This window comes from Nicotiana sylvestris, chromosome 6, assembly GCF_000393655.2.
Source record: "Nicotiana sylvestris chromosome 6, ASM39365v2, whole genome shotgun sequence".
Taxonomy (NCBI): domain Eukaryota; kingdom Viridiplantae; phylum Streptophyta; class Magnoliopsida; order Solanales; family Solanaceae; genus Nicotiana; species Nicotiana sylvestris.
Genome location: NC_091062.1, coordinates 107990398 through 108005823, shown reverse-complemented (window position 1 = coordinate 108005823; position 15426 = coordinate 107990398).

Here is a 15426-nt window from a genome sequence, read left to right as displayed (position 1 = left end):
ACCGGGGATCTACACCATCTACCATATAAAGCCTCATACGGTGCCGTCTGAATGTTGTATTGATAGCTGTTGTTGTAAGCAAACTCCGCCAATGGCAAGAACTGATTCCAAGACCCTCCAAACTCAATCACACACGCACGGAGCATATCCTCAAGAATCTAAATAGTGCACTCGGACTGTCCGTCCGTCTGAGGGTGAAATGTTGTACTCAACTCCACCCGAGTACCCAACTCACGTTGAACAACCTTCCAGAACGTGAAGTGAACTGAGTACCTCTATCTGAAATGATGGAAACCGGAATTCCATGCAGACAAATAATCTCCCGGATATAGATCTCCGCCAAATGCTCCGAGGAATAAGTAGCACACACAGGAACAAAGTGAGCGGACTTGGTCAGCCAATCCACAATCACCCAAATAGTATCGAACTTTCTCAAAGTCCGTGGGAGCCCAACTACAAAGTCCATGGTGATCTGCTCCCACTTCCACTTTGGAATCTCTATCTGCTGAAGCAACCCACTCAGTCTCTGGTGCTCATACTTCACTTGCTGACAGTTGAGGCACCAAGCTACAAATCCAACTATATCATTCTTCATCTACCTCCACCAGTAGTGCTGCCTCAAATCCTAATACATCTTCGCAGCACCCGGATGAATTGAATACCGCAAGCTATGGGCCTCCTCCAGAATCAACTCCCAAAGCCCATCAACATTGGGTACACAAATTCGACCCTACATCCTCATTACCCCATCATCACCAATAGTCAAATCTCTGGCATCACCGTGCTGAACCTTGTCCTTGAGGACAAGCAAATAAGGGTCATCATAATGACACTCCCTGATACGATCAAATAAGGAAGACCGAGAAACCACGCAAGCTATAACCTGACTGGACTTCAAAAGATCCAATCTCACAAACAAGTTGGCTAAGGCCTGAACATCCATCGCCATAGGTCTCTCTGATGCTGGTAAATAAGCCAAACTCCCCAAACTCTCTGCCCGACGACTCAAAGCATTGGCCACCACATTGGCCTTGCCCGGGTGATACAAAATAGTGATATTAGTCTTTCAGCAACTCTAACCACCTTTTCTGGCACAAATTTAGATCCTTTTGCTTGAACAGGTGCTGCAAGCTGCGATGGTCAGTATAAATCTCACAGGGAACCCTGTATAAATAATGGCGCCAAATCATCAGGCCTTGAACAATGGTAGCTAACTTAAGGTCGTGAACAGGGTAATTCTTCTCATGTATCTTCAACTTTTTGGACACGTAGGCAATCACCCTACCGTCTTGCATCAACACCGCTCCAGAGGCCAACCCTCCATGCATCATAATAGACCGTATAAGACCCTGAACCTGTAGACAGTATCAAATTTGGGGCTGTGGTCAAAGCTGTCTTGAGCTTCTGAAAGCTCGCCTCACACTTCTTCGTCCACCGAAACACACTGTGCATCAAATGCATAAAGGCTGTTGGGGCATTGGTCAGCCCAAATGACATAATAAGGAACTCATAATGACCATACTGAGTCCCAAAAGTAGTCTGCGGGATATCTGGCTCCTAAATCTTCAACTGATGGTAACCTGAGTGCAATCAATCTTAGAAAACACTCGTGCACCCTGAAGTTGGTCAAACAAATCATCAATACGAGGCAAAGGATAACGGTTCTTTACTGTAACCTTGTTTAACTAGCGATAATCAATACACATACGCATAGAACCATCCTTTTTCTTCACAAACAAGATAGGAGCACCCCAAGGTGATACACTGGGCTGAATAAAACCCTTATCAAGCAATTCTTGTAACTGATCCTTCAACTTCTTCAACTCAGGAGGAGCCATATGATACCGATGAATAGAAATATGCTCAGGGCCAAACAACAGGTCAATGCCAAAATCAATATCTCTATCAGGCAGCATGCCTATAAGGTCAGCTGGAAACACATCGGGAAAATCCCGTACTACTAGGACTGAATCAACAAAAGGGGTATCAATACTGACATCTCTCACATAAGCTAAATACGCATCACACCCCTTCTCAACCATAAGCTGAGCTTTAATAAAAGAAATAACTCTACTGGGAGTGTGATCTAACGTACCCCTCCACTCAACACGCGGTACACCTGGCATAGACACCATCAGGGTTTTGGCGTGAAAATCAAGAATAGCATAATGGGGTGAAAACCAGTCCATGCCCAAGATAATATCAAAATCTACCGTGCTAAGCAATAATAAATCGGCTCTAGTCTCAAAACCACTAAGAGCAACCAAACACGACCGATAAATACGGTCCACAACAAGAGAATTTTCCCGTAGGAGTAGAAACATAAACAGGGGAACTCAAAGAATCCCGAAGTACACCCAAATGCGGAGCAAAATAAGAAGACACATAAGAGTAAGTGGAGCCTGGATCGAATAGAGCCGATGCATCTCTGTGACAAACTAGTATAATACTTGTGACGACAGAATCAGAGGTAACAGCCTTGGTACGGGCAGGAAAGGCATAATATCTGGCCTGGCCTTCCCCTCAAGCTGGCTGAGCAGGTGGGGTAGCAACTGGTGCTGTTATCATAGTCCGAGAACTCTGCGGAGCGCGCTGTGGCTGAGAAGTCTGTGGAAGTGCACTCCTCCCAAGTCTAGGGTAATGCCTCAACACATGGCATGTGTCACCACACTCAAAACAAGCTCTGGGAGGACGTGGTAGTGGAAACTGTGCGGTACGGGTACTCCAAGATCCCTAAACACCTGAAACACTGTGTGAAATCGAAGATACAAACTGAGCTGGCTGACCCACAAAACCTCTACCATGCCGTACTCTTCCTCCAAAATAAGGACCAGTGGGTCTCTCTAATCTACGAAGTCTCCTCACTTTCCTATACTCTCTCTCCTGACCTCGTCTGTCCTCTCTCTCTTGGACCCACATGTCTTCTACTCGGCAAGAGGTCCTCACCACCAGCTGAACTGGGACCATAGGCTGTGTTGCTATGACGCATGGAACCCAACCAATGAGAACTCTCTACTTTAGAGTGGGGTTGGCGGAAGTCTGGGTCCCTTTCCCGATCTGTGAAGTAGTTTTTACAACCTGAATCAACCCCGCCTGAACTAGCGTACCAAACATGCTCAGGAATTGTGCTAATGTCTCCTGATGTGCTGGAGCAGTAGTAGTAGTAGGCGCATCTGGTGCCTAGGCTCTATCTGGAACTGCTGGTGGCTCCTCGGTGGCAGCTCGCGCGGGTGCTCTGGCTACATCGCGTGCGCGTCCTCGGCCTCTACCCCGACCCCGACCTCTGATGCCTCTCGCAGAGGGGCACGGGTGCCTGATCATCTCTGGTAGCGCGTGCCCTCACCATCGGTGGGAGAATAGAAAATAGAAGTTTAGAATTGTGATATCAAAAATCTCGCACGACAAGGAATTCAAAAGAAGTAGAATTTTCCTAACGGTTACATAGCCTCTCGTAGATAAGTACAGACGTCTCTGTACCGATCAGCGAGACTATAATAAATCGGCTTGTGATCCATGACTCCTATGAACCTAGAGCTCTAATACCAACTTGTCACGACCCCGGTTCGCCCTCCGTGAACCATCATGACGACACCTAGTCTCTACGACTAGGTAAGCCTAATATGAGAAAGATGAACCAAATTTGCGGAAGAAAACAATTTAAAGCAGAAATAGAGTAATAAAACAACGTTTAAAAGTTCTACTCGGCATACACAATATTAACTCTTAAAATCAATACATTTTCCCAAAACCCGGAAACCCATGAATCACAAGCTAAGAGATACATAAGAAGCTCTAACTCCAGAAATGTCTAACAAAAGGGAAGTACTGAAGGGCTATACTATTACAGAAGGATGGAAAGGGACTCCTCGGTCTGCGAACGCGGCGGATAAACTTCGAAGTCTCTACAGAAGCACCTCGCCTCAAGGATGATAAGACTGAGTGAAAGTACCTGGATCTGCACATGAAAAACATGCGCATAAAGGGCATGAGTACACCACATCGGTAATCAGTAAGTGCCAAGCCTAACCTCGGTCGGGTAGTGATGAGGAAGGTCAGGGTCCTACTGAAGAAAAATAAAAAAAATATATGGTATGACAGTATAAGATAAGCAGTACAGTTGAAAGGTAACAATACAAATTTAATATAGGAAAACAAGGAATTCAATAACTGAAACAGAGGCAAAACAATCACAAGGAAATAACTAGGGATCTCTCAGTATCCCGAGGATCTCTTAGTACCCTCAATATATGACAGGGATCTCTTGGTATCCCGAGGATCTCTCGGTATCCTCAATGTATGCTAGGGATCTCTTGGTATCTCGAGGATCTCTTGGTATCCTCAATGTATGATAGGGATCTTTTGGTATCCCGAGAATCTCTCGGTATCCTCAATATATACTAGGGATCTCTTGTTATCCCGAGGATCTCTTGGTATCCTCAATGTATGATAGGGATCTCTTGGTCTCCCGAGGATCTTTGGTATCCTCAATATATACTAGGGATCTCTTGGTATCCTCAATGTATGATAGGGATCTCTTGGTACTCCGAGGATCTCTCGATATCCTTAATATATGCTAAGGATCTCTTTGTATCCCGAGGATCTCTTGGTATCCTCAATATACGTGCTGGGGATCTCTCGATATCCTGCACTTCAGCTCAAATCGTAAATGCATACAGGGGATCTCCCAGAATGTCGTCCCGCAGTCCCAAAGTAAAATACACAACAATAGACCAAGGAATACTTAAATAAACTCAACTTCATAACAAAGTAACACATACAATTCTAACCTAGCATGCTTCACGTAATACAAATAAGACAGTTAAAGCAAATAAAGCAATTAAGTCAATTAGATAAGCTTCTCTAACTAACAACAGGTTTAGAAGTGCAAGTAGAATAAATAGAAAGGGAAAACACAATTAAAGTTACTTAATGAAAACCGGATATTCAACAATTAGCACAAGTACGCACTCGTAACCTCACATACAAGGCATTTCAATTATCACAATACCAATCCTAAGGGGAAAGTCCCACAAACAATGTTAGACAAGCCACTCACCTCGAACCGGATCAAAATCAACTTGAAACCACGTTCTTACCATGAGTACTCGACTCTACATGACCCAAATCTATTCAATTTAATTTTATAATGTAAATAACACTTTAAGTAACTGATTCTACAAAGAAATTATAAGCTAATACGCAAAATTAGGTAAAATGATCAAAATGCCCCTCGGGCCCACATCTCGAATCAGGTAAAATTTATATTTTAAGAATCCTCATACTCTCACGAGTTCATGCATACCAAAAATACCCAAATCTAAGGTCAAATTCCGGATTGAAAGTCGAATTTTAGGTCTAAGAACTTTCTTCCAACTTTTCCCCAATTTTCATCTCCAATCCAAAATTAAATGATGAAACTAACTATAGATTGATGGAATATAACTAGAAAGGGTTAAAGAATTGTTACCCACTGATCTCCTCTTCAATTTGCTCTCAAAATCGCCCTCTCCCGAGCTCCAAATCGAATTTCCAACTTTTGAAACTAAACCCTAGAATTTTCATATTTCTGCACAGCTATTACTGCATCTGCAGTCCCGCTTTTGCGGAACACTTGTCGCATCTGCGACTTCTCACTTAAACCCATCTTCCGCATCTGCGACTCCCCTTTCGCAGATGCGCTACCGCTCCTACGAATACTCTACCGCTCCTGCGGTCTCTGCTGAACTTCCTCAATTTTTCTTATGCGATTGATCCGCTGCTTCTACGGCTCCACACCTGCGGTCCCACACTCGCAGGTGCGGTTATTACAGAAGAACAACTGAAGCTCCAACTCCAAAGTCCCAAAATCTTTCCGTCAACCATCCGAAATCATCCCGAGGCCCCCGGGACCTCAACCAAACCTACCAACATATCCCATAACTCCATTCAAACTTGTTCCAACCTTCGTCACGCTCAAAACAACATCGAAACACCTATTTTTTATCGGATTCAAGCCTAAGAATTCCAAAAACTCTAAAAAATACGTTTTCAATCAAAATGTCTATCAAACCTAATCCGAATGACTTGAAATTTTGCACACACGTCACATTTAACCCTACAGAGCTACTCCAACTTCTGAAATTCCATTCCGACCCTCGGATCAAAATCTCACTATCGAACCAGAAACTTCAAAAATTCAACTTTCAGTATTTCAAGCCTATTAGCTATGGACCTCCAAAGCACAATCCGAACACCCTGACAAATCAAAATAGCAGAAGTAAACTCGGGGAAAATAGTTAATAGGGGATCAAGGTGTAAATTCTTAAGACGACAGGCCGGATCATCACTGAACCGATGAGGTTTGCCTACGTATCTCACATTCGGTGAGAATCAGACCCGCGTAGTTCGGTGAGTTTTGACGGAACAAAAGAAACATGATCTTGAAAATTTTTGCTCAATTTAAAATGAGTTTTCTTTTTCTTTTTCTTTTTTCTTCAGAATTTCGGTAGAGTTTTAGAATTTTTTAAATATCTACCTCACTTTTTTTTGATTTTCTTTCCCTATTCTAGAAGCCGGTCAACATGCAAGCCGAACCAAACAGATGTGCATATAGCACGTAAGATGCATCAGGATGGTCTTTTTATTTCGGGTGCACCTGTCCTAGAAGGACCCAAACCCTGTGTTGAGTCCCCAAAGTCAAATGCACATGATGCAAAAAAGCGTTTCTACTAGGGATCCAACATGAGGCTGAGTTATTCTAGGTTTAAAACCTAGGTATTTTGTTCTAGAATTGGTTTACCCAAGCGGACAACTCGAGCCAAGGGGGGATACATACCGGTAACCAAAAGGCCATCCAGCTTTGTAACTTGTCCGAGGCTCTTTCTAATTTAAGGTATGACACTAACAGAAGAGGAGTCACGCCAGCGTGCACATCCTCCAAGATGAGAAGAGAAGGGTTTCGTAACAGTTTATATAAAGTTTAAATATTATCAAAGCGGTAAAAAGCGACATTTAGCACATTAGGCACCAACATGTAATAAAAATCATATAATAAAAAAATGATTATAACAGTTATTCTAAGCTCGAATTCTTGAACCCTGAACCGAAGTTCTGGGTTTTGATTCCCCAGTAGAGTCGCCAGAGCTGTCACAACTCCTTTTTTACCACCCGAGGGTAATATAAGGGAGTTTTTCCAATTAAAGTGACATAATTCGAAATGAGATTATTTTGTTTCAAAGTCACCACTTGGAATAGTTTATTTGGTGTCCCAAGTCACCGGTTTATTTTAAAATCCCAAATCGAGGAAATTTTGACTTTATTTTTAAAAAGTCTGCGAACCAGAAATTCTAAATAAAGGAATTCTGTTAACCCGAGAGAAGGTGTTAGGCATTCCCGGGTTCCGTAGTTCTACCACGATCACTTTAACAGTTATCAATTGGCCTATTATCTGATTTATTACACATTTTAAGCCTAATGTGCATTTTTAACTTTATAACCGCTTTTAATTAATTTATGAAATTTTTCTGGAACAAGTTACGATTTTCATACACTTGTTTGTTTGATACACATTGTGAATCGTGTCACGGGAACCGTACCCATGATCTACAACACGTTTAATTTATTAAAGTTATTAAAAGTTTTGGCCGGATCACATAAATGTATCCTCGAATTTGGAAATTAGGTATCACAACTATGTCACGGGAACTGTACCCATAGCTATGATGATTTTATGGTAAACGTACCTAAAGCAAGCTATGAATGTTTACAAAGATGTTTTACTATACTAAATTAATACTTTGTAAGGGCCATAAATTATGGGTTTTATTCGTGTATGGAACACCTCAAATTATTTTAAAAGAAAAGAATTGTATTTCTCTAAGGTAAACTAAAGATGCTCCTACTCTAATCCAATTTGAAATTAGATATCACAACCACGCCACTGGAACCATACCAGTAGTTGTAATAATTTAATGGCATGCCTAAGGCAAACTACGGTTTTCATAAGGCGTTTCACATGCAACATAGTCTCAAATGAAAGTGTGATCTTGTATATGAAAAATAAAAATCTTTTATTCAAATGAACTATTGTGGCTTTGTTGAAATATTCGTGCATGCACGGATGCACCCATATACTTAAACCCACTTTCTGCAACATTCATGATTGTGCTTAAAGGCTCTGGGGATACCTAGATCTCAAGATGACTAGTATTTAATTAACTTAAACCATTTTAATCAAGGGTTGTAGATAAATATTAACACGACATTGGCCAAGCTAAGGATGAAAACAAAAGTTCATTTACGCTACTGATCTATATTTGCATTCATGTACATTATCAAAATTGAAAGTGGAACATAACTTGCAAATGCATAGAATAGGGAACATTTACTAATAACTCACAACAACAACCTAAAAATAATAATTGAAGTGCTAATTTATATAGAGAATAACAACCAAAAAAACGATGATGATCTTCTATAGCTTGAAATGAATGACACATAGACAAAGCATACTATTTGTTGTATGTTCTCAACATTAAACCATCCAAACTAAAAGCACCCAGCAATTGAACAAACTAGTGATAGCCATCAAACAAAATTAATTATAGAACAGGTAACATATGAGCAACTTCCAACATTCCTTATTCCCAAGCAACTTTGCATGTTTATATTATTTAATCAAGGAGCCCTACCTGGACAACAAGAACAATAAAATAGAAAATAAGCTCTAAATGTGGAATGAAACAACAACAGCGGATATTCAGTTAGCTCAACAAGATTTATTTCCTTTGATTTTGAACCGAGCCTCAGCACAATACTTATATGCATCAACCAAATCATCTTTACAAGAACATCCTATAATAGGAGGAAAAACAGCACACAATGACCAGATAAAAGCCAAGAAGTGGAAGTTTGGAGCTCACCAAAATGCAAGGAAGCAGTAGCGAAGTCATCTTAAACCAATCGTGAGGAAAATCCAGAAACACGTATGAATCCGAAGCTCACTCGAACTTAAGCTCGTCAGCGGACTCGAATTTAACCTTGGAGCTGCTCTTTTTCGCGAGAAGGGACTGTATTTAGGTGATTTTCCAGCTGCGTAGTGAGATCAAAGAAAGTCATTCGTTCTCTCTTTCGTTCCCTTCGTGTTTGTGTGTGGCTTACTTAGGTGTGGAGGAGGGTGGGTGCAGCTGGTGTTGGAAGGGGTGTGAAGAGGATGAAGTTTAGGGGAGGTATTTTTTATTTTGGTCTTCTATGCTGAAGAAGATGAAGAACGAAGAGGGGGGGGGGGTTTATGGAAACAGCGGATCTGTGATCTTATTTTGTCCAGGTTAGCTTCTAGTTTTTAATTAAAGGGTAGTGGGTTTGGGGCTAATGGGTTCAACTGTATTTGGGCTGGGTTTGGTTCGAAGTTTGGCTTGGATCTAGGTTAGCTTTGGGGAAGAATTGGGCCAATTTGGTACAAAGAATTAACCCAAATTCATATTAAAACCCCTTTTTCAACTACCTCTTGTATTCCTTTTTCCTTTATTTTTCTTTTTCTTTTTCTTTAATTAAAATCCTAAATTAATCCAAATTAGAAAATTAAGCTAATTATCTAATTATAATATTTATAACAATTACTTTATCCTAAAAAGAAAAATCACTAATCTAAAATGAAAAGCTAAAATGTAAAAAATGAGCATTTTTTGTGATTTTCGTTTCCCATAAACAAATAATTAGCTAATTAATCCTAAAAATATAAAAACAAAAATCTAAATGCAATACATATTATTTTTGGTCTTTTTCATGATTTTAATAAATGTTAAACGTGCACAAAATTGCAAACAATTAATAAAATCCTACAAAAATCCTACAAAATGGAAAATAATTGGAAAAAATCTATTTTTTTAATTTTATAGGAGTATTTCATATAGGGCAAAAATCACATGTTCACAGAAGTCTTGGGCATTGCTTATATGGTATATAATATGCAAATGCGAATGGTTTCGTTACTTTTGTAAAGAAAGCTTGGCTGAACTCTTCCTTAAGAGATTTAGGAAATGATTTTGATTTTTAGGGATGTTATTCATAACTTTAGGTGGACCCCGCATGCTAGGTGACTAAGCCCCTAATTTACATAAATAATCCACCTTTCAACCACCATATATGAGTCATAATATGAATAATGTTTTGCTGCCACAAGAGGTTCTTTGGTCTTTATCCAAAGACCTTATTTAACCATCCACCAAATCTTTAATCAACTTATTAATCTCCCACCAACCAATAATTCACATAATTAGAAATTATCTCAAATTACTTAAAATACTACTCACTTTTAGCAAACTGTACACACCTTACTATCATGGCCATGTGGTACATTATATGGCACTAGTCCATAAATATCGGGTAATTTAGTTCAGGCCGTATTTTATCCCAAAATGCCAAACTTGGACGAAAATTCATTTTCTTTGACTTGCTTCCCCTCTCATTTTCACGAATTTACTCATCACTTATGAAATAGCATAATCCTTATAATCTCCAAAATATCTTTTCCTTGGAATCATAAAAATATCTTTTCCTTACAATACTACAAGGTGCAACATCGTCGTAATTTAATACTGCGAATCATAACATCATTGTAACATAATACTATAAGGTATAACATCATCGTAATATAATACTGTAGGACATAGCATTATCGTAATATAATACTGCGAGACGTAATATCGACATAATATTGCAGGGCGTAACATCATCCCCCCCCTTGGAACATTCGTCCTCGAATGTTGACTGATGCTCTTATCACTTTCATAACTTATAACTCTTGTGAATACCTTAATTCTTTCCTTTCCATTTAGGCAGTTGTTCTGTGAATAAATCCAAAGGCCAGGGCATTCCCCCCTTTAGGTCTCTTTCCCACGCCATGGCTTGTGATCAAATTTTTTCCAATCTCGTAACTGTTGCTACCTTATATCATGCAACCTCTACGATACTAACCTTGTAAGTGTGCCTATGCGACTCTTCTCTCCTTTTTCCTCTAGCTTTTAGCCAATCTCTAGGCCTTACTTTGTAAACATATACAAGGCTTAATAAGATGCCTCTCTGGGCATCTATAGGTGTACTGAAGTTCCTCGCTCGGTACTTTGTAGAACTTGCAAATATTGATATACCTTATTTAACAGATCTGTTTATCCATTTGTATGACTTTACTGCATCTAGCTGGGTCATACTATACCATGAATATTACTTCGATTTATTGTTACTGAGGTCTACAACCAAACTCCAGTTTACTCTCGTTGCTTATCTTATATGCATAAAGCTAAGTCTTTTAACGTTTCTTCATTACTGTTCATCTTAAGACAGATGACCTAATCTCATCTCGTACTTTGTAACTTTTATCCATCCATTGCCGATTCACCTCAATGTTGATCTACAATCTTGCATTGATAGCTTGAAACTTCTTATGTAATATATTGCCACTAAGGCTTATGTTGCATTGAGGAATATTTGAGGTGATTTTCCTGATCCACTTGGGGGCGATACTGTACTTCAACAATCATATTTTATAGTACTCCAACGTGATTCACCTTACGTGGGTATTTTAGTCTCATACAATACATGAAATCCTCTTCAAATCATTAATCAATCCAAGGCCCAAACGTCATCCTTTATCTGACACAATTACACCCTCATTCTACTACCAGGGAACATTATATTTCTTCTAAATGCTACTAGTCTTAGACTCCTTGGGTTCATTTAGGCCATACTGAGCTTTGTATAACTTAGAGAAACCACTAGCTCTCTTGGTTTCATGTGCTTAATCCCGAGGACTTATCCATTTTTGTCACCTTTTCATTTGCCTTTTTTATCATTACTCCTGTTTTCCTAAAACCTTGTTGATCTACCATACTTTAACTTGCGTCTGATTCCTTTATGCTTTTATGGAACATCGAGTGAGACATCACATGTCACGACCCAAATTTCCCAACATTAGGAGTCGTGATGACGCCTACTCGTGTAAGCTAGGCAAGCCAAATATTGTAAAATCATTACCTTCATTTTTTTTAAACATGTTCAACAATTTAAAATAATAAGTGATTAAATAACAAAATAAATTAAGTAACCAAAATGCATAAGACGAAAAACTTAATAATTCAACCAAACACTGCTACATAATCTGAAGTACAATACTACCGAGAATTTGGTGTCACAAGTCACGGACTATCTAAGAATGCTACAAATAAGGTCTAAATGGAAATACATAAGTCTGTCTATGAATAAGTAAAAACAGAAAGAGAAAAGATAGGAGGAGACACCAAGGCCCGCAGACGTCTGCAGGACTACCTCAGGACGCTTGAATGGACTAAAGACAACTCCCTCACTGCGGTCCAAACGCTCCGGTATTAGTATCTGCACACAGTGCATAGTGTAGTATCAGTACAACCGACACCATGTGTTGGTAAGTGCCTAGCCTAACCTTGGCGAAGTAGTGACGAGGCTAAGTCCAGACTACCAAATAAACCTGTGCAGTTAAATCATATACAACAAAAATAGAAGCAGATAATTACAACTAAAGTTGGGCGGGGGAAACATGCTGCGGGGAGTAACAGATAACAATAGAATAACATTAGAGAAATTTAATGAACGACATAAATCAATTACCAGCAAAAGATAAGGAAAAAAAAAAAGAACAAGTACACATGTAATACCGTTGCATCCGTGCAACCCGATCACATTTCATATAGTACCGTTGCAGGCGTGAAACCCACTCCCATTTCATATAGTACCGTTGCAGGCGTACAACCCGTTCCCAGTTCATATATATCCGTTGGAGGCATGCAACCCGCTCCTATTTCATGTATTACTGTTGCAGGCATGCAACCCGCTCCCATTTCATGTATTACCGTTGTAGGCGTGCAACCCACTTCCATTTCATTTATCAACACCAATCATAAAAGAATCCCGGCAAGGGAACAATAATATCACAACAACATCCCGGCAAGGGAACAACAATATCACAACAACATCCCTGCAAGGGAACAATAATAAAATTCTCATATGAAGCACGAATAAACCACAAAGGAGTCATAAAAATTACAATACAAGACTCACAGGCATGCTTGACACCGACACATAGATACTCGTCACCATGCCTATACGTCGTACTCCACAATTAACACGTAGCAAATAAGACACGACTCTTAATCCCTTAGGCTAAGGTTAGACCAAAAACATACCTCAAACTTCCACGGCCAACTCGAGCCTCAAACACCGCTTTTCCTTTAGAATTTGCCTCCAAATTACTTGTATCTAGTCCAAATTAATTTAGTAGCATCAATATATACTAAAGAATTCATACCCAACGCTTAATTATAAGTTTTCTATCATTTTACCCAAAAAGTCAAAAATCGACCCCGGGCCCGCTTGGTCAAAATACGAGGTTCGGGCCAAAACATGATCACCCATTCACCCACGAGCCCGAATATGCAATTAGTTTCAGAATCCGGCCCCAAAAAGTGGTCTAAATTCAAACTATTCAAAAAGCTCTAACTCTACCCAAATCCCCAATTTCTACCATAAAGAATTATGATTTAGGCCTAGAAATCTAATGGGTGTTAATGGAAATTGAAGAAAACAAGTCTAAGAACACATACCTATGGCTTTGTGGTGAAATCCCTCTTCAAAAATCTCCCAAGTTTAAGTTTAAGTGATAAAGTTATGAAGTTTTGAAGAAATTCTATTTTGCTACTATTTTAAAATAACTGGGCAGGAACCTATGCGTTCGCACACGATTGGATGCGTTCGCATAGAACAAATGGTGACCTCCAGAATTAACTCTATGCTATCGCGGACCTACCTATGTAATCGCATAGAACAAATGATGACCCTCAGAATTAACTCTATGCTATTGCAGACCTTGCTATGCAATCGCATAGAACAAATGATGACCCCAAAATTAATTGTATGCCATCGCAGACCTACCTATGCAATCGCATAGAACAAAAACCTGGACACCAACAAACAACAAACACACCAGATTTTCTAAGTTCGAATCACCCTGACGCCTATCCGAAACTCACTCGAGCCCTCGGGGCTCTAAACATAACATGCACGCAAGTCTAAAAACATAATACAGGCTTGTTCGTGTGATCAAATCGCCAAAATAACATCTTAAGCAACGAATTTAGCATAGAAATCTAAGAAAAATCTCAAAACTTTCAAAGTATCGAATTTCATAACTACAGGTCCGAATTACAACATACGACTTTCGTTTCTTACCAAATTTTACAGATGCATCTTAAATGACATATTGAACCTGTACCGGACTCCGGAACCAAAATACGGGCCCGATACCATAAATTTCAAATGTAATCAAATTTCCAAAAATTCTTATATTTTCAGTAAAATAATTTCTTTCAAAAATTCATTTCTCGGGCTTGGGTCCTCGGAGCATACACCCAAGTCCCACATTTTCCTATGGACACTCCGAGACCATCAAATCACAGGTCTGGGTCCGTTTACCCAAAATATTGACCGAAGTCCACTTAAATTCAATTTTAAAGGCCAAATTAACATTTTTATCACATTTCCACATAAAATCAATCCGGATATGCGCCTGGACTGTGCACGCAAATTGAGGTGAGGAAAAAGGATGCTCTAAAGCCTCAGAACACAAAATTTACTCGTAAATCAAGTGATGACCTTTTGGGTCATATCATCCTCCACCTCTAAAAAAACCGTTCGTCCTCGAACGGACATAAGAAGGAAGTACCTGAGTCGGCGAAAAGATGGGGATAACAGCTCCGCATATAGGACTCGGACTCCCAGGTCATTGCCTCAGCAGGCTGACCTCTCCACTAAACAAGAACAGAAGGGAAACTCTTCGATCTCAACTAACGAGCCTACCAGTCTAGGATAACTACCGGCTCCTCCTCATATGACAAGTCTTTGTCCAACTGGACAGTGGTGAAGTCTAACACGTTGGATGGATCGACGTGATACTTCCGAAGCATGGGCACATGAAACACTAGATGCACAGCTGATAAACTCTGTGGCAATGCAAGTCTGTAAGCCACCTCCTCCACTTGATCAAGAATCTCAAACGGGCCAATGAACCTAGTGCTAAGCTTGCCCTTCTTTCCAAATCTCATCATGCTTTTCATAGGCGACACTTAAAACAACACTCGCTCGCCAACCATGAATGCCACATCACGAACCTTACGGTCGGCATAACTCTTTTGTCTGGAATGAGCTGTACGAAGCCTATCCTGAATGATCCTGACCTTGTCAAAGGCATCCTGTACTAGAACCGTACCCAAAAATCGAGCCTCTCCCGATTCAAACCATCCAACCGGTGACTGACACCACCTACCATACAAAGCCTTATAAGGAGCCATATGGATACTCGACTGGTAACTGTTGTTGTAGGGAAACTCCGCTAAAGGCAAAAAATGATCCCACGAGCCTCCA